This window comes from Meriones unguiculatus, chromosome 4, assembly GCF_030254825.1.
Source record: "Meriones unguiculatus strain TT.TT164.6M chromosome 4, Bangor_MerUng_6.1, whole genome shotgun sequence".
In the NCBI taxonomy this organism is placed as follows: Eukaryota; Metazoa; Chordata; class Mammalia; order Rodentia; family Muridae; genus Meriones; species Meriones unguiculatus.
Window position 1 is genome coordinate 71,162,335 of NC_083352.1, and position 22,167 is coordinate 71,184,501.

The 22,167-nt window shown below is 42.1% G+C and overlaps 1 protein-coding gene across 9 annotated transcripts in view; it reads left to right on the forward strand.

Annotated features, from left to right (window-relative positions):
- Lrmda (leucine rich melanocyte differentiation associated) overlaps positions 1-22,167 on the forward strand; it is a 1,035,474-nt gene that overhangs the window by 339,940 nt on the left and 673,367 nt on the right. The window lies entirely within an intron of this gene.

Consider the following 22,167-nt stretch of genomic DNA (forward strand, 5'->3'; position numbering starts at 1 on the left):
CAGATCCCACCATTTACCTGCAAATTTCATGATTTCCTTATTTTTCATTGCTGAGTAATATTCCATTGTGTAGATGTACCACAATTTCTGCATCCATTCTTCAGTTGAGGGGCATCTGGGTTGTTTCCAGCTTCTGGCTATTACAAATAAGGCTGCTACAAACATGGTTGAGCAAATGTCCTTTTTTGTGTACTTGAGCCTCTTTTGGATATATGCCCAGGAGTGGTATGGCTGGATCTTGAGGAAGCGCTATTCCTAGTTGTCTGAGAAAGCGCCAGATTGATTTCCAGAGTTATGTTTAACTTTTTAAAGTAACTATCAGAATTGAAATGCCATTTTATTTTCTATTAAAATTAGCATATAAACAAATGAGTCTGATTATAGAATTTTAATACATACTTTGTTCTTATGTATTTCCCTCTACTTCCCTTTCTCTGCCTCTGTTCTTCCAGTCAGTACATCCCTCACCTCATCTCCTCTCATGTCACGTGGGTTCTGTGTCTCCCTTTTCTCCTGCTTACCATCTCCTTTGTCCTTTTAGGGGCCTTGTTTTACTTTCATGACACAGCCACAAACATATATAATGACTAAAATCTAGGATTCACCAATGAGAGAAAACAGGAAGTATGTGCCTTTCTGAGTCTGGAAATTTAACTGAATATGATGATTTCTACTTCCATTCATTTTCCTGCATATGGGGTGATTTTATTTTTCTTTATGGCTTGCAGCCATTTTCAGTGCCCAGCATCAGTCTATCAGGGCTCTGCCATCTCTACATCATTGTAGCCTTTGTCATTGACGCTCGTGCCAGTGAATGGGATGATGTTTCTCATGTAGTTCTAACTTGCATTTACCAAATGCCCAATGGTACAGAACATGTTTGTATAGTTAATTGGCCATCTTTGTTTCTTTTTGTGATAATTTACAAAATCTGCAAATCGCCTTTTTGTAATGGAATATTTAGAAGTGTAAAGGCTTTAGTGTAGTGCCAGCAAACTAATTTAAAATGCCTTTTCTCTGACAGATTGGGCATTCACTATCTTATGTAGAAACTCTGCATCTCAGCCAAGGTCATACGTTTCACCAACTTTGCTGATGTTAAGAAGAACCATTGGCTTTCTCTATTGTTAGTCTTTTATTTCATTGATTCCTGACCTTTTCCCTTACTTTGCTATTTCTTTTAGCTTATTAACATGGAAACTTAGATAATGGTATTGCATTTTTCATATTTATAATGAAGTCACAGATTTTCCCACTGCATCTATGGGTTTTTTTTCTATTCCAATTTATGCAGTGTTCCAGTATTTTAAAACCAGACACACTAAATCTGTTAGAAGAAAAAGTGGGGAAGAGCCTTGGAAACAACTTGGCACTGGAAAGAACTTCCTGAATAGAATGCCAACAGCTCAGCCTCTAAGATCAACATTCATAAATGGGACCTCATGAAACTGAAAAGCTTCTATAGGGCAAAAGACACTGTCAACAGAACAAAGCAACAGCCTACAGACTGGGAAAAAAATCTTCATCAACCTTACATCTGCCCAAGGTCTAATATCCAAAATATATAAAGAACTCAAGAAATTAAACACCAACAAACCAAATAACCCAATTAAAATGGGGTACAGCGATAAACAGAGAATTCCCAAGAGACGAATATTGAATAGCAGAGAAGCCCTTAAAGAAATGCTCAATGTCCTTACTTATTAGGGAGATGGAAATAAAAATGACTGAGATTCTATCTTACACCAATCAGAATGGCTAAAATTAAAAACTCAAGTGACAGTACATGCTGTCAAGAATGTGGAGAAAGGGGAACACTCCTCCATTGCTACTGGGAGTGCAAACTTGTACAATCACTTTGGAAATCAATCTGGCACTTTCTCATAAAATTGTGCTACCTCAAGATCCAGCTATACCACTCCTGGGAATGTACCTGAAAGATGCTCAAGTACACAACAAGGACATTTGCTCAGCTATGTTCATAGAAGCTTTATTAGTAATAGCCAGAATCTGGAAGCAATCTAGATGTCCCTCAACTGAAGAATGGATAAAGAAATAGTGGTACATTTATACAATGAAATACTACGCAGCCATTAAAAACAAAGAAATCATGAAATTTGCAGGTAAACAGATGGAACCAGAAAAGATCATCCTGAGTGAGGTAACCAGAAGCAGAAAGACACACATGGTATATACTCACTTATAAGTAGATATTAGCCATGTAATATAGGATAGCCATACCATAATCCACAGACCTAAAGAAGCTAAACAAGGACTTTAGGGAGGAAGCTTAATTCTCATTCAGAAGGACAAATAGAATGGACACTGGAAGTGGTTGAAGAAAGGGAACAGGATGGGAGCCAACCATAGATGTCCTCTGAAAGACTCCACCCAGCAAGGGATTGAAGCAGATGTTGAGACTCAACAGCCAAACTTTGGGCAGAGCACAGGGAGTCTTATGGAAAAGTAGGGGAATAGAAGGATCCAGAGGGACAGGAGTTCCACAAGAAGATCAACAGAGCTGACATATCTGGGCCCAGGGGGTCCTGCAGAGACTGATGCACCAACCAAGGCATATACATGGAGAGGACCTAGGTCCCCTGCTTAGCTATAGCTGATAGGAAGCTCAGTTTCCATGTAGGTTCCCTAGTAAGGGGAGCAGGGGCTGTCTCTGACATGGACTCTCTTCATCACTTTTTCCTGTTAGAGTGGCCTTGCCAGGGCCACAGAGGAAGAGGATGCAGATAGTCCTGATGAGACTTGATAGGCTAATGTCATATGATAGGGGAGGAGGGCTCCTTCTTTCAGTGGACTTGGAAGGGGAACAGGGATGGAAAGGGAGGGAGAATAGGACCGGGAGCAGATGAGGGAGGGGCTACAATCAGGTTGTAAAGTGAATAAATTAAAAAAAAATAATTATTTAAAATCCCATGCCATTCCTGCTTAGTTCTTGCTGCCTCATGCTTTTGGATCAAGCTGTTGGTACTGTTCCAGCACCATGGGCTGTTTCCATGCTTCCTGCCAGTGATGGCTGTGCACTCTAAAGAAAAAAGAAACATTTTTTATAATTTTGCTTTTGTTCCAATATATTATTTTAAGAAATGAGCTCTTCCAGGTCTTACTAACTCCTACTTCTTTCATAAGATTCCCTACACTCTCCTCAAAGGTTGGCCGTAAGTCTCAGTATCTGCTTTGATAGTCTGCAGGGCAGAGCCTTTCAGAGGGTCTCTGTGGGAGGCTCCTAACTTGTTCCCTGTTTTCTCCTTCTTCTGATGTCCATCCTTTTTGTCTTTCTGGATGGGGATTGAGCATTTTAGCCAGAGTTCTCCCTCTTGATTAGTTTTTTTAGATGTACAGATTTTAGCAGGTTTGTCCTATATTATATGTCTATGTGAGTGAGTATATACTGTGTGTGTCTTTCTGCTTCTGGGATAGCTCACTCAGGATGATCTTTTCCAGTTCCTACCATTTACCTGCAAATTTCATGATTTCCTTGTTTTTTCATTGCTGAGTAGTATTCCATTGTGTAGATGTACCATACTTTATGTATCCAGTCCTCCATTGAGGGGCATCTTGGTTGTTTCCAGCTTCTGGCTATTACAAATAATTCTGCTACAAACATGGTTGAGCAAATATCTTTATTGTGTACTTGAGCCTCTTTTGGATATATGCTTAGGAGTGGTATGGCTGGATTTTGAGGAAGCGCTATTCCTAGTTGTCTGAGAAAGTGCCAGATTGATTTCCAGAGTGGTTGTACAAGTTTACATTCCCACCAGCAGTGGAGGAGCTCCACAAGGAGAGCAACAGATCCAAAAAATCTGGGCATATAGGTCTCTCCAGAGACTCATACTCCAACCAGGTAGCATGCATGGAGATAACCCAGAACCTCTACACAGATGTAGCCCATGACAGTTCAGTCTCCTAGTGGGTTCCATAGTAATGGGAACATGGACTGTCTATGACATGAACTGATTGTCCTGCTCTTTGATCACCTCCCCCTGAGGGAGGAGCAGCCTTACAAGGCCACAGAGGAAGACAATGCAACCAATCCTGATGAGACCCAAAAGACTAGGATCAAAAGGAAGGAAAAAGACCTCCCCTGTCAGTGGACTTGAGGAGGGACATGTGTGGAGAAGAAGGAGGAAAGGAGGGGTTGGGAGAGGAGGATGGAGGGAGGGAACTACAGAGGGGATACAAAGTAAATAAAGTGTAATTAATAAAAAAATTAAAAAATCCTTTATGTTAAAAAAAGAAATGAGCTCTTGAATTTTCAGTTATTATGTTTTTGAAGATATCTTAGTTTAATGAATTAAAAACTGATGATGTTTCCTCAGAAAATGGAACCTTTAAGAATTCAATATTTGAGCTAGGCATGGTGGTGCACACCAATAATCCCAGTACTCTGGCGGATCTCTGTGAGTTCGAGGCCAGCCTGGTCTACAAAGTGAGTCCAGGACAGCCAGGGCTACACAAACAAACCGTGTCTCAAAAAACAAAAATCAGTATTTATGGCTGGGTGTGGTGGTGCATGCCCTTAATCCCAGCACTCAGCAAACAGAGGCAGGCAGATCTCTGGGAGTTTTAGTTTTGGTCAACATAGTTACTTTCTGGCCAGTCTGATCTAAACTGAGACCCTCTAAAAATACAATATTTGTAAGTTTAAAGAGTCCTACCTGCACATGAGCTTCTTTTATGAATACTTGGGAAATGTATACATGTATACTTGGGAAATGTATCTTCTGACATAGTTTGGTAAAGTAGCCTATAAATACCAGTCTGCCCTTCAGGAGCACTCAAATCTACCATATCCCTAACTGGATTTTGTTCTGTTAAGTACATCTGTTACCAAGAAGGGTATCCATTTCTATTAATGGCAGTTGTGGATTTTTCAGATTTATATTTTAGCTATGTGAGGTTTGTGCTAACTCTGTTTTGAATCCATGTATCACACTTATGACCTGTGTGCTTCCTACGTTCTGATCTGCTAATCACTGCACAGCATCATCACTGTGCAGCATCATCACTGCACAGCATCTTCACTGCACAGCATCTTCACTGTGCAGCATCTTCATTGCGCAGCATCTTCACTGTGCAGCGTCATCACTGTGCAGTATCATCTCTGTGCAGTATCATCACTACACAGCATCTTCACTGTGCAGCGTCATCACTGTGCAGCATCGTCACTGTGCAGCATTGTCACTGTGCAGCATCGTCACTGTGCAGTATCCCTCTTAAAATCATTGACAATATTCCTAGTCTTCATGTTTACTATCCCTTCTTGTTTGGTGTTATCACTATGGTGTTATCACACCATCTTTTTAATGCATTTTGATGCTCATGTTTTCCCAGTGTCTTTGCATTATTTCACCCTGTTTGTATGCTTATGAAATCATCTTTATAGGTAACACTCAGTTGGGTCTTTGTGTTCTGTTCTTTTCTATGGTCTTTTCCTTTTTATCACAGCCTTCAGTCACTTTCATTTCATATAATTATTAAAATGTTTTTGCCTAAGTTTATTATTTGACAGTATTTTGTATTTGCGCTGTCTACTTTTATCTTTCTTAGTTTTTTCACTTCTTTTTAAATGGATTGAATTTGTTTAGCATTTTGTTTTTATTTCACTTTCTGACTTTTAAGCCATTTTCCTTTTAGTGTCTCCCTTAGAGATTAAAATTTATATCCTCAACTTTGCCTGATTTTGAAGCCTACCTGAGTTATTACTATACAACTTGGTATAAATGTAACAACCTGAGCATTTTAATTATCATTGTACAAAGGAATGGGTTTCATTATGACAATTTCACATATAAATAAACATATAAGTGTCATTGTCCTTTTCTTGTATTTGCTGCCCTCTATTACTTTCCCTTGTCTCCTCTTACACTAGTTTTCTTCCTTGGCTACAGTTCCCCCTTTATGTCACATACACACGTACACACACACACACACACACACACACACACACACTTGGTATATAATAGAAAATAAGCAACAATTATGGAAGAGGGTGTAGGATTTAAGAGTTAGAGGAACAGGATATCTGCTATGGGATAGTGTCATCTATGTATGACAACGAGTTGTACACAGGAAATACCAACAATGTGGTCACCTATACAAGACCTGTCACCTGTATAAGACCTGCACAATGACAGCACATAAGACATCCCAATGTGGCCCCACTCCTAGATGAAGGGGTAGCTACTGGCTGCTGAGAAAGGCAGTCAGTCCTCTCCAGGGACAAGTGCCTTGGTAAGTTATCTGATTTCAGCTCTAAGCACATGGGAGCTCTAGTAGCTTCCACATGGTGCTGTGTACAGGTGGGGAAAATAGGAGCCATTGACCTCTGTAGCCTCCCTGCAGTTGGGGCTTTAAGATCCTTTCCTCCTAGTTTACTCAGACCTCTGTACTGTCATGGCCCCTTCTAATCCTGCAGGTAGAGTGCACATGACAAGGAACAAGGAATTCCAGTCTCTACTGATCTCTCTTGTACTTGAAGGCTATTTTTCTTGCATATGAAATTCTGTGTTGTTTTTACTTCTGTGTTGTTTTATCTGTCCTAGAGATCAAGCCTGGAACATAACACATGGAAAGGAGAGCTCTGACATGAACTCAGCCCAGTTTCTTTGAGGACTTTAAGATAGATTTCAGCTAGTTGCTGACATTCATTATTTCTAAACATAAGTCAGCTGTCAATTATATGTCTCTGTGCCATTGTGTAATGGTCCATTTCCTCTGAGTAATTTTAAGATTTTCTTTTTATGTTTCAGTTTTGAAGTCTTTACTTGGTGTTTACCTTGCTTGGAGTCCATGAAGCCCTATTTATAAGTATGCATAGTCAATAAGGGAAAAATTTCTGTCTCTTTTGAGAAGTATCTTTGCCTTGGCATCTCTCCTCACTCCCTAAATTCTTACTGAATGTGTTAGACACCTTACTATTACTTCATATTTGTCTGAGACATTTTTATATATTTCAATGTGTCTTTCAGGTTGGATAAATATTTTTGACCTCTCTTCTAATATTATTGATCTCTCTTCAAGTTGAATGTGCCTCTTTCCCTATCTTATTTCCATCTGCTGTCAAAATTATTCAGTGAATGTTTCATCTCAGTTATTTTACTACTGAGAATTGAATGTAGTTCTTTGTAGTTTTAATTTTTCTATTGATATTTTCTGTTTGTCGACTCATTATAACCCTCTTTTCCTTGAGTCTTTTGAAAATATTCACAATAGCTTTTTTAAAAGCCCCCTTTACTCATTTTGAATTATCTCAAGATCTTTATTTATTGCCTGAAGTCTCTTTTGCTAGTGAGTTGCATGTTTGTTTATTGATATGTCTTGTATTTTTTGTTGTATTACCATTTTGTAGATATTTTCAGTTCTGTCATCTTCCTTTGAAAAATACTGACTTTTATCCTAGGTTCATATTTGTACCTAAGTTAGTGCTGATTGCATTGAAGTTGGGGAGGTTTATTTGTATCTCTTTGGAGCGAATATCTGCTTTAATTTGGTAATTAATCTTAGTGTAAAACCATAGTGCTGAGGCATGGTCTACACTTTTCAAGCATTTCCATTCAGGGATCAAGATTGCAAAGCCCAGGACCCAGCCCATTCTCCTCATTGTAGCTATAACTCCAGTCTCTGATGCCTCCACATTTTACCTGCTTGTAGTTGCCTTTCAGCACCTTCCACTGGTAATTATTTATAATAAATAAATGCACATACATGTAATCTTTATATAAATATTGATGTGAGTAAAATAATAGTTTTTACCCATCAGAGATAAATAAGAACACTTTTCTTCTAACCATAAAGGGAGATTCAACACAAGCTGTTGCTGTATCCCTCTGTGAGGCTGGCATGAGGCCAACAGGAAGTACTTGTTCTATATCCTCTGCACTCCTCTGTTGTACTCTTGTTTTCCAGAGTTATGAGATTTCAGGACTATACTGTTCCCTTCTCCCATGTGAGATTCTACAGCAGGGCCTGGCCTCACCTACAGCTATGCTCATTGAAGTTGTATGGCATTAAATGACTCAACTGCTGTATCATTTCATTGTTGGTTTTTAAATTTTTGGTTTTTACTGTTGTTTGTGCACCTAGAGCCATGCATGCATCCATCCATCCATCCATTTATGCAGTTTGGATGGAAAGCTTTTTGTGCATAAAGCACAGTTTGACATATTATAGTTCAGACATGAATAAAATAAAGCCATCAACTCATGAAGTTTCCTTTGTAGTTGGAGGAAAAAACAAATAAATAAGAAATAGAAGACAATTGCCAGCTTGCAATAAATATTATAGAGAAAATTAAGTGCACTGAAGAACTTGAGAGGGTATCTGGATGAGGTCTTCTCAGACAGTACATTAAGGAGGGGCACTGATGATGAGATTTTAATTTCAAGTCCTGCCACATGAGAGAAACTGTGATGAGAGACAGGAAAAACAGCAAGTATGAAGCTCAGAGGAGGACTGTGAGCCATAGACAATATGTTTGGTTTTCCCCCTGTGAGTGAAACAGGGGGAAATGATCTCTCTCTCTTTCTCTGTCTCTGTCTCTGTCTCTGTCTCTGTCTCTGTCTCTGTCTGTCTCTCTGTCTCTCTCTCTCTCTCTCTCTCTCTCTCTCTCTCTCTCTCTCTCTCTCTCTCTCTCTCTCTCAGGCTGAGTTCTCACTTAGCACCCTCCCCTAGGCTGACAGAAGGGCTTTGCACAAAAAGTACCTGAAAGGGAGCCACTGCATTTGGTGAGTGCTCAGTAAACATTGGGAGGAGGATGTAGATGGAAACAGATGAGGCAGTTGAATATTTTTTTAAGAGGAAAAGTATCATGTAACCTTTGTCTTAGACTCTAGGGGGCAAAGAAGAGAGGCATGGAGGAAACAGTCCAGACTGGTGACGCTTATGAGCTATGAACGCTGCTACCCCCTGTCCCAACCTGCTGTGTACCAGACCTCCTCACCTCGGTGGGGACACAGCGGCGACTCTCCTGCTACAGAGAAGAACATATGTGTAGGGAAGGAAGAACCCGGATTAAAGCTTGGAGTGTAGTGGTGGATTTGAATGTGTGTACGTAAAGCCATATGCATCCACAGGTCACCTCAAATGTTGCCTGGCTAATGTCCACTCACAATCAACTAATTACAAGGCTGCCTTTCCTCTCCTTAGACTGACAGCTGGTTTGTTTTACTGAAGGCAATGTCTTTGCTAGAGTTCTCTTATCACATCAAAAAGTGTTTCTCCTCCAAATTGAAACGATAGCTTCAAGAACAAAGATGATTAAGCAACCACTATTAAATAAAAAGAATCAAGTCCAATGCCCCCATACATGATAAGTATTTCATAAATGTTACTTGAATTGAGATTTACTACTTTTTCTGATAATAAATATTCTACCAATTTAATACACTTCAACCCCTGGAAATAGGGCCAGTAATCAGTTAAACAAATGCTACCTTAGAGTGAAACCAGAATTAGCGACTCATGTGCATTCTCTTGATTTGTTAATTACCGAGGCGCTATTGCGAGCCTGTCCAGATGCATACATTGATGTGTTCTGCATGTGGGTCTGTTTCCAGCAGCCTTGCCTTCTGCCTCATCTGTTTCCATCTACATCCTCCTCCCAATGTTTACTGAGCACTCACCAAATGCAGTGGCTCCTTTTCAGGTACTTTTTGTGCAAAGCCCTTCTGTCAGCCTAGGGGAGGGTGCTAAGTGAGAACTCAGCCTGAGAGAGAGAGAGAGAGAGAGAGAGAGAGAGAGAGAGAGAGAGAGAGACAGAGAGAGAGATCATTTGAGTTCTGCCTCAGACCCAAGAGCTAGGCAGTATGAGGATGAAAACACCTTAATAATGTTATCATTTGCTTTGTGTATATATTTGATTTTTGCAAGTGCCGAGACCAGAGAATAGCTTACAGGGATCTGTTCTCTTTTCCCATCATAACTCTGGTCACCAGACTTGGTTGCAGGTGTCTTTACCCACTGAGCTATCTAGCCTGCCTAGCCTAAAGGATTTTATGAGATCTCTCCATGACTTGGCTTACTGAACTGCCAAATTCAGGGGGGGAGTGCTATTGGACTTTGTGAAAGGTCATCAGGCAAGCTTAATACATGGTGACCAGTTCCCCAGGTCTCCCAATTATGGCTTCCTTTTACATAAGGAAACAGAGCAGAAGTCTCCTGACTTACACCAGGTGTCATACTACCACTCAGCTTTTCAGACCATTCTACCTGCCGCCTGCTCGGCTGAAAGAGAAAGGTAAGGTGACCAGACGCTGGCTCTCTCAGTGTTGCATGGTGGGTCAGAGCAGTCAGAATCTAGACTGCCCATGTATTCTGGCTCTGTCATATTCTTCCTGTAGAAATATGGAAAGAGCTTTAATGAAGCTGCCTCTTACAAGGGTCTGTGTGTGGACTACATGAATTTACACATGCACAGTACTTAGGGCAGTAAGTGGCACATGGGGAGCTTCCTATGTGTGTTCTGTTACTGTTTACTCTGGTTGTGAGATACTGCTAAGTGGAGGGGGGTGTCTCCCCAGCAGCATCCCATCGAGCACCCAGCTCTTGTGCCTGTGGGCTCAGGAGCCCCGTCCACGAGTGCGTGCATCCCCCCTTTTATATGATGCTTTCCCTGCAGCTGAGCCACAGTCTGCCCGCCCCTCCCTGATGCCAACCGTAGTTTCTCGTCTGCCATCTGCCGTCCCATTCTCAGCTCCTGTTGGGTCAAAGCTAGTGAGGCCTTTGTGGGGTGCCCAGGCAGCATGTCACGTCCCCACGCTGTTGTACATCTTGTTTCACAGATATTTTGCTGTAATGCTTTGTGACCTTTTCCATTGAGTGAGGTGGTTGGAGAGGCACTCAGTAAGGGAAAATTGAGCTGTTTTATTCCTCCCCAAGGAGGCTCCTGTTTCCTTTCCACCATTCATTTGAAAGCTATCATTTTCTTGATTTTATAGCTGAAAAACACCATCGATTCACTGGTGTTAGATGCTAAGAGTTCTCCTATTGACATGCCTATTGACAGTTCTCAGTATATTCTGCGTCTAATTATCACTCTTGGCTAAATGATACACCTTGTGGACTTGAGTGATGGAGTCGATAGCTCTCACCACATTGTTCTAGCCATGCTTATTGAGTCCCATGTCACAGCAATGTGACTTATGTGATCAGAAAGAAAATTTCTGTTTGTGTGCTGCGTAATTAAAGCAAGCGCGGAGTGACTGGTGACAAAAGTCAGGCCTGCCGATGTCATCCCCAAACGAGGAGAGATTGCTGTAGTAGTAAGCAACCACGACAGTGAGGGATCTCTGTTGGCATCTTCTGCTTTGTAATTTTCAAGGGTTCGATTTTCCTCCCTGCCTTAGCTAGGCTTCCTTCTATCTGCCTTTCCACTGCCTCATGTTCAAAGCTTCTCTCTCTCTCTCTCTCTCTCTCTCTCTCTCTCTCTCTCTCTCTCTCTCTGTGTGTGTGTGTGTGTGTGCATGCTTGATCTAGCATTCATATGTTATCCCTTTCTTCCCAAATGCTGGGGCCCTGGAGATGGTTCTGGGATGGACTTCCTATTTGTATTTATATGGTGAAAGCAGTGTTCACAGAATTCAAAGTGTCCGAAACACATGCTTTCAAGCAAGGATGGATGACTTCCTTTTGATGGTCTGTGACTATAATCCCAGAATTAGGGACAACAAGGCAGGGGGATTGCCTGTTCAAGGCCAGTTTGCATTATCCAGTTTGAGGCTCTTAGGTCAAATATCAAAGCTGGGACAAGAAAGGCATTTCTTTGTCCACAATGGGAATGGTCTCTTTGAATGGCATGTTCAAGGAGGAGAAGATGGTGACCCTGGCCAGCTTGTCATGATGGGGAAATTCAGGGAGCAGACAGGAGTCAGTGACTGATCCTATCATAGGAAAACTTCTCTGGTGTGACACACCACGTTCTGCCTTAACTCCTCTTTGACAGACTCTTGTCCTAGATGCTCTTCTGAAGGATGCCAGGTCCTGCTACTTCCCTCTTCAGTACTTAGAGGGTGAGAACTTCCCAGAAGACTGGAACCAAGTACCTTAACCTCCATGACTGCTGAGTCCTCATCTAGTATGTGTCCTCTTTAGCTTAAAAATGCCATGACTTTTAGAAAGGTTTGGGGAATATAAATGTGTTCCTCCTTGGATGGTCTCTCCTTAAGGGACCCACTAGTCAGCTACCAATACTGAGAAGTATTCCATGTAGGGTAGTCACACAAGGTATATAGCCTCCCTGCCTCCCAACTTCATACAACACTCAAGGAAACATGGAGATCACAGTTAGAATGTGACAGTTGATGACAGCTATGAACAGAACATTGGAGATGGGCCAAAGGAGTAGGCATTTCAATGTATCTGAGTTAGGCAAATAACTTGGCCTGGTGGCTAACAAAGGTGATGAGTAGATTTGGACTTAGATGTTTGGTGGCAGTTGGGGCTGTGTGAAGGGATGAGGATTCTGAAGTCTTGTGTAGGGAGCGTGATGGGAGGCGTTCTTGAGGTCAGTTACTCTAGAAACTACTATCTCAGAAGCAGGTGTTTTGCGTGATCTTTACTGTCATTTTCTACTTAGTGAAAATCAGTGTGCGGTATTATTGCAGTAAAATATTTAGAATGGACTAGAAAAGCAAAACTGTGTGTGTGTGTGTGTGTGTGTGTGTGTGTGTAAAAGAGAGAGAGAGAGATCTGAGTCTGATCTGAGAAAACCTGAATTGATGACACTCATTTCCCAAGACAGATGACTACAGAGACTTTGTGACACCAGCCCTGTTTTCTTTCATTTCTGAAATTTTTAAATACTGAAGTTTCAAGATGGCTTTTTTCTCTCTGAAGATAACTAACACTGGTATTTTAGAGTTGGCCACATTACTTTCTCCTAATATCAGTTACACCCTGAGCCATCAGGTGCCTTAGTCTCATCTGCTCAGCTTTGTGTTCATCGCCCACATGTGCTTGGATGTGGTGTGGTTCTTCGACTGATGGTGAGCTTGGGTGAGAAGAATCTTCTCTGTGCATAGAAGAAGAGCTCTGAACACTCTTGGAAGACTGTGGTCTTCTTCCTGTCTGTCTGTAGTAATTAGTGAGCATGTCTACATGAAAACTTTTTAGTGCATCAGTGTCTTATTGGCACAGTCCAGAGCAGCAGGGGATTCTGGGCAACACATCAGAGTCACACTGGTCACCTAGAGGTTCTCCCTTGGCAAGTGAGACTCGAGCTCCTCTGACTACTTGAAGGCTTTAGCTCAGCCATGATCAGGGGTATGGCTGGTTTGCTCTGTGTTGGGACCTTTGCTCTAACCACAGTCAGTTTATTTTAAACATTGGAAACTGGATAAAGGAATCCACCTCGTGGTTCTTTGGATGCACGGTTCTCTCTGTGAATGTGTGTGGCTTTCCAGATCTACCTTCCTGGTGCGCAGAGACACTGCCTGCTGGTAGACACATCACTCAGTAGATTTGGGGGTAATCTGAAAACGCTCAGAAAGGTGGACAAAGCCTTTGTTTCCCCTCAAATGCCTTCTGGTCTTTACCTGTTTGTGTTTTGGAGTAAGGGTGAGTGAACAGCATTTTCTCACCTCTCAATTCAGTGTGACTTTAGCCAGAGGCCAGCCCCACGGCTGAATTTGCTCTAAGTCTCAGCTCTTTGAGGGAGCATGTGGGATGGAGTAGGCAGTAAACATACGGCCAGTGTTCCCACAGGAAAGATGTGGGAAGAGGAAGCAGCCTTCTCCCTGTGGGATTGTCAGGAGAGATAGTGCCCTGCCAACGAGTCCAGACACAGTCAATGAGACAGGGTCAGAGCTACAGCAGCCCCAGGCATGCGGAGTGAGCTGTGGGGCTGAATGGCCTACAACACAGGGCAGCAGCAAGGCGCCCGAAATTCAATACCTCCCCGCCTGCAGCAGCCAAGCTCCTTAAAATGGCAAATTATTATTTTTCTTCCTCTCTGTCTTTGGGATTGTTTATGCATCTCAAATGAGCTGTAAAGGGAATTTTGGACATTCGACAAACTTCTGCTTTAAAAGGGCGGGCTGGAGAAAGGAACACCATCACATTAAATACCAGCTATTGTGCTTCTCATTCAGCCTGACGAACAGTGGCCTGAAGTGGCAGGGGATTAAATTGATGTAATGATAAGAACTCATAAGGGAGTCTGTGGGAATGGGGCAGAGTCATGCCTAGGCTTCGCTTTGATCTGCCTTTGGCAGAAGACATACTATACCTACATTTTGTTGATTTTAACAGGGGTCGTGTAAACAGAGGAATGTCATTTTTCCTGTTTGAAATTAAAGAGCTACTCATTTCCAGCCCTGGACAGATTTCTGAGTAATGAGTTAAGTGTAGCTTTTGAGCATTTGGATCTTACTGTATATCATAATAGGCGTGGGTTATTTATTTTTATTTGTTGTTGTTGCTCAGCCGAGTTCCTGTTAAAGAGACACACAATATGTGGGGATATGTGAATTATTCACTTGTTAAGGACATTCTTTTTATTTAGAGAACACCTTAGTCTTGGCGAGGCTAGGCAGTGATAACCACAGCTCCTGGGAAGAGCGACACCTCCTTTCTCTATCTTGGGTTTTGATGCTGCAAGAGCTGTGGCTGAGGTAGCTCTATCTTCTGGAGAAATACATACATGTGTTTCATGTGGGTAATATCTTAATGTGGCAGTTCCAGCTGGACGACATCAGTGGAGATGGGCAAGCACTCACTTGAGGAGAGGCTCTTCAAAAAGTAGCCGGGGTCCCTTCGCACAGCCTGTGAGTGGTGGAGAGTGCTGGACGTGCACCTGTATCAGATCAAAGCATGCTGTCACAGCACAGCTAAACATATGGTCCCCAAAGAGGGAGGTTATTGCCTGGTGCTCAAACACTTTCTTTTTTCTTTCTTTTTTTTTTTTTTTTTTGTGTGTGTGTAGTAGAAAATCATCTTTATGTGGTTGTTTTATATAAAGATGGGGACAATTTTAAGGCCTTGCAAAGAATGCAAGCATCTATTTCAGCACGTCCATGTTTGTTTAGTTTGTATGCATATGTGTACATGTATGTGTTCAGAGGCAACTTGCAGGAGTCAGTTGCTCCTTCCACTCAGGTAGTTTCTGAGGACTGAACAGAGATCCTCAGGCTTGGCAAGCACTTGTATGTCACCTGAATCACTGCATCCTCACCAGCCCTGTCACTGGGTTTAAAACATTGCTTTTTTGCTTTTAGGAAAATGTGAATCCTCAGACCTGGTTCCAAAGCTTTTCATAGTTTTAATTAACTATGCTCTACAAAGAAACCAATGGGTTAGAATGTTCTATGTAACCTGAGTTTCCACTCCTGGTTTTGTCTTGGTATGTTTGTTTATGTTCTTTCTAGTATCCAAAGCCCCATCGTCTCTTGGCTTCTGCCATGATGTGTCCTATCTGCTAAAATGTGGCTTGTTCTAGTTCCCTAACCCAGGGCATGCCTGCAAAACTTCATCTGATCTTGGGTGTCAATAGGGCTTCATAAGAATTACCTATCACCATTGTATTGTTTCATTCTATTACATGCTGGAAAAATTGCCTTCAGAACATACTGTGGTAGTAATTATAATGCCAGTAATACTATAAAACACTGATCTAGTCATTTGTCACTCATGGACCTGATGTGTGTTGGGAAATATGGGTAAAAGTGTGGGTAATGGAAAGTCTGACCCTTCCAAGAAGTTTGCATTCTAAGTTAGTTGCTCAAATAGTCATTTCCACATGACCATGGCGAAATATGGCACAGGGGGACATGCACAGGGTTTTATGATGGATGAGAATGGATATTTGAATTGTTAGGGGAGGTCACCCAAGGCCTCCCCTGGGATTGGACTTGCTGTATAATTTTCAGGGTACAATACAAAATTAGGACTGAGGTCCTCTGGTTTCTGAGTTGTCAAGGGTTTCAAGATGTAGCAGTAGGGTACTGAATCAAGGGCCACACTGCTTGAGTTCTCTAAAAGTTCACTCTGCCTGTGGGTGAGATTAGATGTGGTAGCAAAGTGGATGGGAAGATGCTCTCTGGGGAGAAGAGGGTGTGAGCAGAATCTGGGTCAGGAAGGAGTTTGGCATGGTTAGAAGTTGAAGGAAGGCCACTAGAGTGAGTGTGAGAGCAGGAAGGGTGCAGTAAAGAGTCCAGGATATCAGATAGAAATTGGGAAGGTCCTGGTGAATCCTGGGCATTTCTGGTCATTATTCAATGAGAAACATACAGCTACCAAGTTTCTTTTTTAAGCAGGGAGTAAACACAGCCAAGTTTGGGGTTTATTTGCTCTTGTTCTTGTTTGCTTTCTGTTCTTGTGATAAAATAGTCTGAAAAAAATTAACTGTAAAGAGAGAGAGGGGAAAAAAAAGGTTTATTTGGCTTATGCTTCCAGGCCACAATCTACCACTGAGAGAATTATGGGGAGGAAGTCAAGTGGGAACTGAAGCAGAAACCATGGGGAAATGGCTGTGGCTAGCTTGTTCTGTGTTTCATGCTCAGCTGGCTTTCTTATATAGCCCACCTAGGGATGCTGCCACCCACGGTGAGCTGGGCCTTCCACATCCATCATCAACCAAGAAGCTCTCTCACAGACATGTCTGGAGGCTGATATTATCTGGGCAATCACTTAGTTGATGTTCTCTCTTCCCAGGTTGTTTCAAGTTGACAGTCAATACTAACCCACACAGGTTACATAGATGGAGTGATTGTGGCCAGGTAGTAGGTGTGACAATACATAGAGGAGCTGTTAGAAATGTCTTGAGTGAGAACTGGTGGGGACTGGCCTATGGTAGCAAGGATGGAAGCAGCAATAGAAGACGTGGAGTTCTTAGGAGTCAACCCAGTTGGTAGGCCTTGGTGGAGTTTGAGTTGAAGTGATAGATGTTAACTTAGAAAGTTTCCCACATTCTGCCAGTGCACAAAGTAGAACTATCTTACGCTGTGGTCTAACAAGTGAGTAGGAGGTGGGACATTTACTAATACAGGGACCAGGACCAAGGACTGGTGGCAGCAATTTTAGACAATTTGGAGTCTGGACATGTTCATTTTTCAGTTATCTTTGAAATGCTGAGGGAAGAATAGAAGAAAGAAGGGAACTCTCATGAGTCTAGGGAGAGGCCTTCACAGGACAGACATCACTATCACTGCAAAGGCAGTAGATAATCCTACAGGGTTACCTTGTTTAAAACTCATGACTGTTCTGCAAAGATGGTATCCATAAGTTTTTAGCTAGAACTACTGGGGAGCCAATTAACCTCCAGTCCAGAGTCCAAGTTCCTGTGTAACTGCCATAGCATACTGCCTGCCTTCCTTTTTATTAAATCGCTCACTCTCTCTCCTCCCCCCACCCCGTGTGTGTGTGTGTGTGTGTGTGTGTGTGTGTGTGTGTGTGTGTGTTCATGTGTATGCCATGGTGTGGTACATGTGGAGAAGTCAGGATAATTTTCAATGTGGGTCCTCACCTCCTACCTTGTTTGAGACAGAGTCCCTTCCTTTTCACTGCCCTGTGTGACAGGATAGCCGGCCTGCAAGCTTCTGGAGATTCTCTTGACTCTGCCTCCCATTTTGTTGTGGCAATACCGACCTTGCAGGTGCATACTAACACATCTGGCTTTGTGTGTATTCCGTGGATTTGAACCCAAGTCTTTATACCTGTGTGACAAGCACTTCACCCACTGAGCCATCTCTCCTGTCCAGCACACTGCTTTTCTGTAATGGCTTCCTCACACTGTGATGCATGGCTATTTGTATGGAGTTGCTCCTAAGGATTTGTTACTAGATAATTCTATGTAAGACACATAGTGGAAATAGCCTTATGAGTAGGAGATTTCCAGAATTGATCTGTGACCCCTTCGCTTGAAGAGCTATATATGAGATTTAAATTCAACCTCCCTCCCTTGGTATTCCCATAACTATGTTCTCACCTTCAGGGTCAGGCAACAGCCAGCTCCCACTGAGTTCTGGACTTTGTAGACTCTTCATCAAGCACCTGGATCAACTGCTGAGAAGTCAGTCTTCTGCTGCAGTGTTCTTGGGGTGCATTTTTTCTGTTTTTATACCTTAGTGCTCTGAGTACTGCACAATTGTCTCTGTCCCCTGTGAGCTCCTCAGCTGATGGTGACTCAAAGTCCTCTACACCTTTCTTTCAATTTAGGACTAAGAAAACTGTAACACAGACCAATGTGCCTCCAGCAACCAGAAGGAGTGTGCAATGGTGCATCTGTTTGCTTACACATTAAAGGCACTAGGCTCTAGTTCGGTTCTCTTACAAGGGAGAAAACTGAGGGCCATGGAGAGCAGTGGTGCTTACTTGAAGATGGAGCTGCATTCCTCATCTCTCACTTTTATCCTACCTCTGGCCTGCCCACCTCTGGTACAGACCCTCCGGAAGATCCACTCCTGATACGGTTCAGTCGGTGAAACCGAGTGTAGCTGATTATTTGCATTTGCGTCTCTTCTCCCCCACCCCCCATAAAGTCCCTTATCACAAATGCAGACAGTGCACTCAGTAGTGCGAATTAGGCTTCATTAGTATTGCCTTTGGACATGGCAAGCATTTAGTTTAGGCTTCTTCATACGTTTTCTTATGCTCATACTGGAAACACAGCATCCTATTGTCTTAGTTCTTGATGTTGAAATGAAGCATATTGTTTCCTTTTGGGATGCCATTAGAAGTCGATGATGACCTTTATGGTGACTAATAGTTTTCATGAGACTTTAATTGTGACTTTTTCTTTTTCCTTTTTTAAGACAGAGCAGCATCTGTCTGCCTCCTGCATCTTTCGTATCAAGGAATCAATAAAAACAGCCGCCTTTTGTTGATGCTATAGGAGATTTTATACCGATGACAAGGGATTTGATTTAATATTCTCTTTAAATAAGATCAACACTGTTGCAGTTATAAATGCTTCGAAAAACTGTCAAGCACATCAGTGTGGCATGAAACAAAAAGTTAGTAGCCTGGTATAAATGAGCATGTGTGGTGGGTCTGGTAGATATTTATGATTGTGTGTTAAAATATATATATTTAGAGATTTCTTTCTGCTCTTTTGACCATGAGTAGGAAATGCAGAGATGGGCATTTCATTACGGTTACCTTCTAAACTGCAAACTTTCTTTGCCAGTTAATGATTTTCCAGGGCAAAGCTGGATATGGTGACATGATAGAAACAGGTATTTATGATCTGTGATGCAATTCTTAGTGAGTATGGATTTACAGTTAAATGGTGCAGTGGGAGCCCAGCTGGCAATTATTGACAGAGCCTCTGGAATCTATATTTTGTTTGTTCCCATTATTCATACACACTTTCTTTTAGAGCCCGGTTACCTGTGTCGGCTGTGTTTCCCTCTTTATTTGAGAGGTGAGTTATCAGGCTTTGCAGTTTGGGGACTTGTGTTCTGTATGGTCAGGGATAGGCGAGACACTGTGTGCCCATAGCTAGTCCCCAAATATCTAGCCATTTTCATTGAACTCGGATCCTGTTATAAGGGTAGTCCATCTCTATTTGGCTTTGTTTTGGGGGGTGGAAATTAAACTCAGGTAGGAGCAGAGCTGATTGGGAAAAATGATTGGAGTGAGTGCATAGATACAGGCTGTGGTAGTACCAGAGTCCTGGGAAAAATCCAGCATACAGCATTTCCCAGGCATGAGGCACTGTGATTCTTTAGTCAGGGCAGTCTTGTCTAGAGGAGCAGCAGATCAACATGTGTTGTCATTATGACAATGAAACAGAAGATGGTTAGAGTCTTTAGAGAGATCTCCAATGGAGATTCTTTTTTTTTTCCAAAGGTCAATTGGAGCAGCTATGCCCCCTGACACATATAAAAATTACATTGTCATTGAGTTCTGTGCACATGCAATTTCAGTGGTTCAAAATTCTCCATTATGACTCCTCATTGTGAACTCATGTATGGAGGACAGGGCTGTGTGGACACTGTACTTGCTCCACTAGCTTGTGTTGATGACGATGATCAAAATATGACCCATAGCTATTTATCCTAGACAATCTTTGGTTGGTCAAAATGCTGTCTCTTCATTCTACCAAACACCACACTGAAAGCTGGAATGGGCAGAGAAGATCCAAATAACTAATTTGTTTGTCATTCTGGAAAGAATTCTGACTTTGGAATTTACATCTCTGTTTCTGTTTGAATGCTGGTAGCTTTCCTTTAGTTGTAGCCCGCATGTGGAAATCATCTAGAAGCACCATTTGTGCAGGAGAACTGTGAAAAGCTTCCTTCTGCTGGGCTCAGGGCTCTTGGATGCCAAGATACTGCCTTTCTGTTTGGTGGGTGTGGCTTTTCCGTGGAGCAGGAGTGGCTCCCCAAAGCATGTATTAAACTCACTCCCACTCCTCGTGTTTTTGGAGACTTTCTCATAGGCATGAGTCACTTGCCAGACCACACATCAGCTGTCATCTGCCCAAGGATTTGCAGGGGATGAGTGTAAACTGAGAAAGCCTCTCTGCTTGTTTTCCTGGGTGGTATTTGTGCTGACGGACTGTTCCTCTCTGGGCTTTATTAGTTAATGACCTTCTTTTCAGTAAACATTTGTGGTATATTCAGTGTGCCCTCCTGAAGGGAGAAGTAACTTGGCAGCCTTAGAGGGGTGTGATTCGCTATTGTTCTTAGTGTCCAGCCTCTCTCTTCCCACTCAACCATTCAGCTACTCTCTCCCTTTTCCAGTCTCAGCACCATTGCCTGGAATGTTCGTGTTTTCACTCCAAGACAGAATCCCAGCTGAATGCAGGCAGCTGGGTGACACAACCAGATCAAAACGCTTTGAATTTCTAAACGGTTCCCCTCTTGGTACTGAGCCCAGTGATAAAAGCAGAGCAGTTGTCATCGTGAAAACAGAGCACAGTACACAGCACAGCCTTTCCAATTAACACACTTAAGATGTGTGTTAGGAAGGACGGGAGTGGGCTGTTACAGAGCAGAGTGCAAGTAAGAGGGTTTTACATTTCCATGTCTCAGTTGGTTTTTTTCTCCCATTGCAGTTTTAAGAAAATTGTTGCACATTATTGAAGCTCCTAAGTGCATTTTTAACATTGCTCTTTCTGTTTACAATAATATCTTCCAAAATAACAGAAGTCTTGTTTTTCATTCTCTCTCTCTCTTACACACACACACACACACACACACACACACACACACACACCTGCTTTTTGCCTATTGGTTTTTCCAAGTGAAAAGAGACTAGTTCATCAGTTATTCTAAGTTTCTTTGTCTCGGGCTAGACTGCTCTCTAGGTAGCCCCTTTAGCTGGCTACCAAGGAACTGGGTTTGATGCAATTCTTCAACAAGATGGTGCTTTGATGTTCACCAGACTAAGCATTAAAAATGAATTCTTCTTTCAGGATCCACACAGACATCCCAAGAGATTCACGTCAGACATTCACCAGGGACATAAACCAAACAGGGATGAGCGATAGGAGAGTATTGTATCAGCAGTATTTACATGTCTGACCTGCTCGTTTGTAGGCTTTGGTGTGTGTGTGGGAGGCGAGATTGATGAGTTTTGAATCTCTTATATCCAGTATCAGAGCAGGATGTTTGTGATGATGAGAGTTGTGTTAAGTTGTGGAAGTGTTACTTCTTCACTATTTCCATTTCTTGTCTCCTTCTGTCTGTCTGTCTATCTATCTGTAATCGTACTTCCTGTTAGTTGAAATTGTGTATGCTTTGCTTTGTTAATTCAGTGGTGGTGGGGGAGAAGTTGTCTGGATCATTTCTGGTTCAAATATTTAAGACTTATTAAGCATAGCGTTTCTTCTGCCCTGTACTGGAAGAACAACATTCTAAAACATAGAAGAAACTGTTCATTTAGATCTCTGAACAACTGTGCTGACTCGATCCACCTCCCCAACAGATGACCTACATTGGTCATAGATAACTTAGGAGAAATAACCTTTTTTTTTTGTTATTTTGTTCTAAGCCACTGAAATTTAAGGCTTGTAATTTAAGCAGCATTCACTTATTTTGGCGGTGGGCTAACTAATATTTATTTAGTATTTTGTGCTTAAGGTAACTTATGTCAATCGCTTAATCATCACTATAATTCTTTGAAAAAAGATATTGCTGTTATCTTCATCATCAGGTGAGGCTATTTGGGTGCTGTATGATGTCATAGGGCTGAAGTCAGATTTCTGATTCC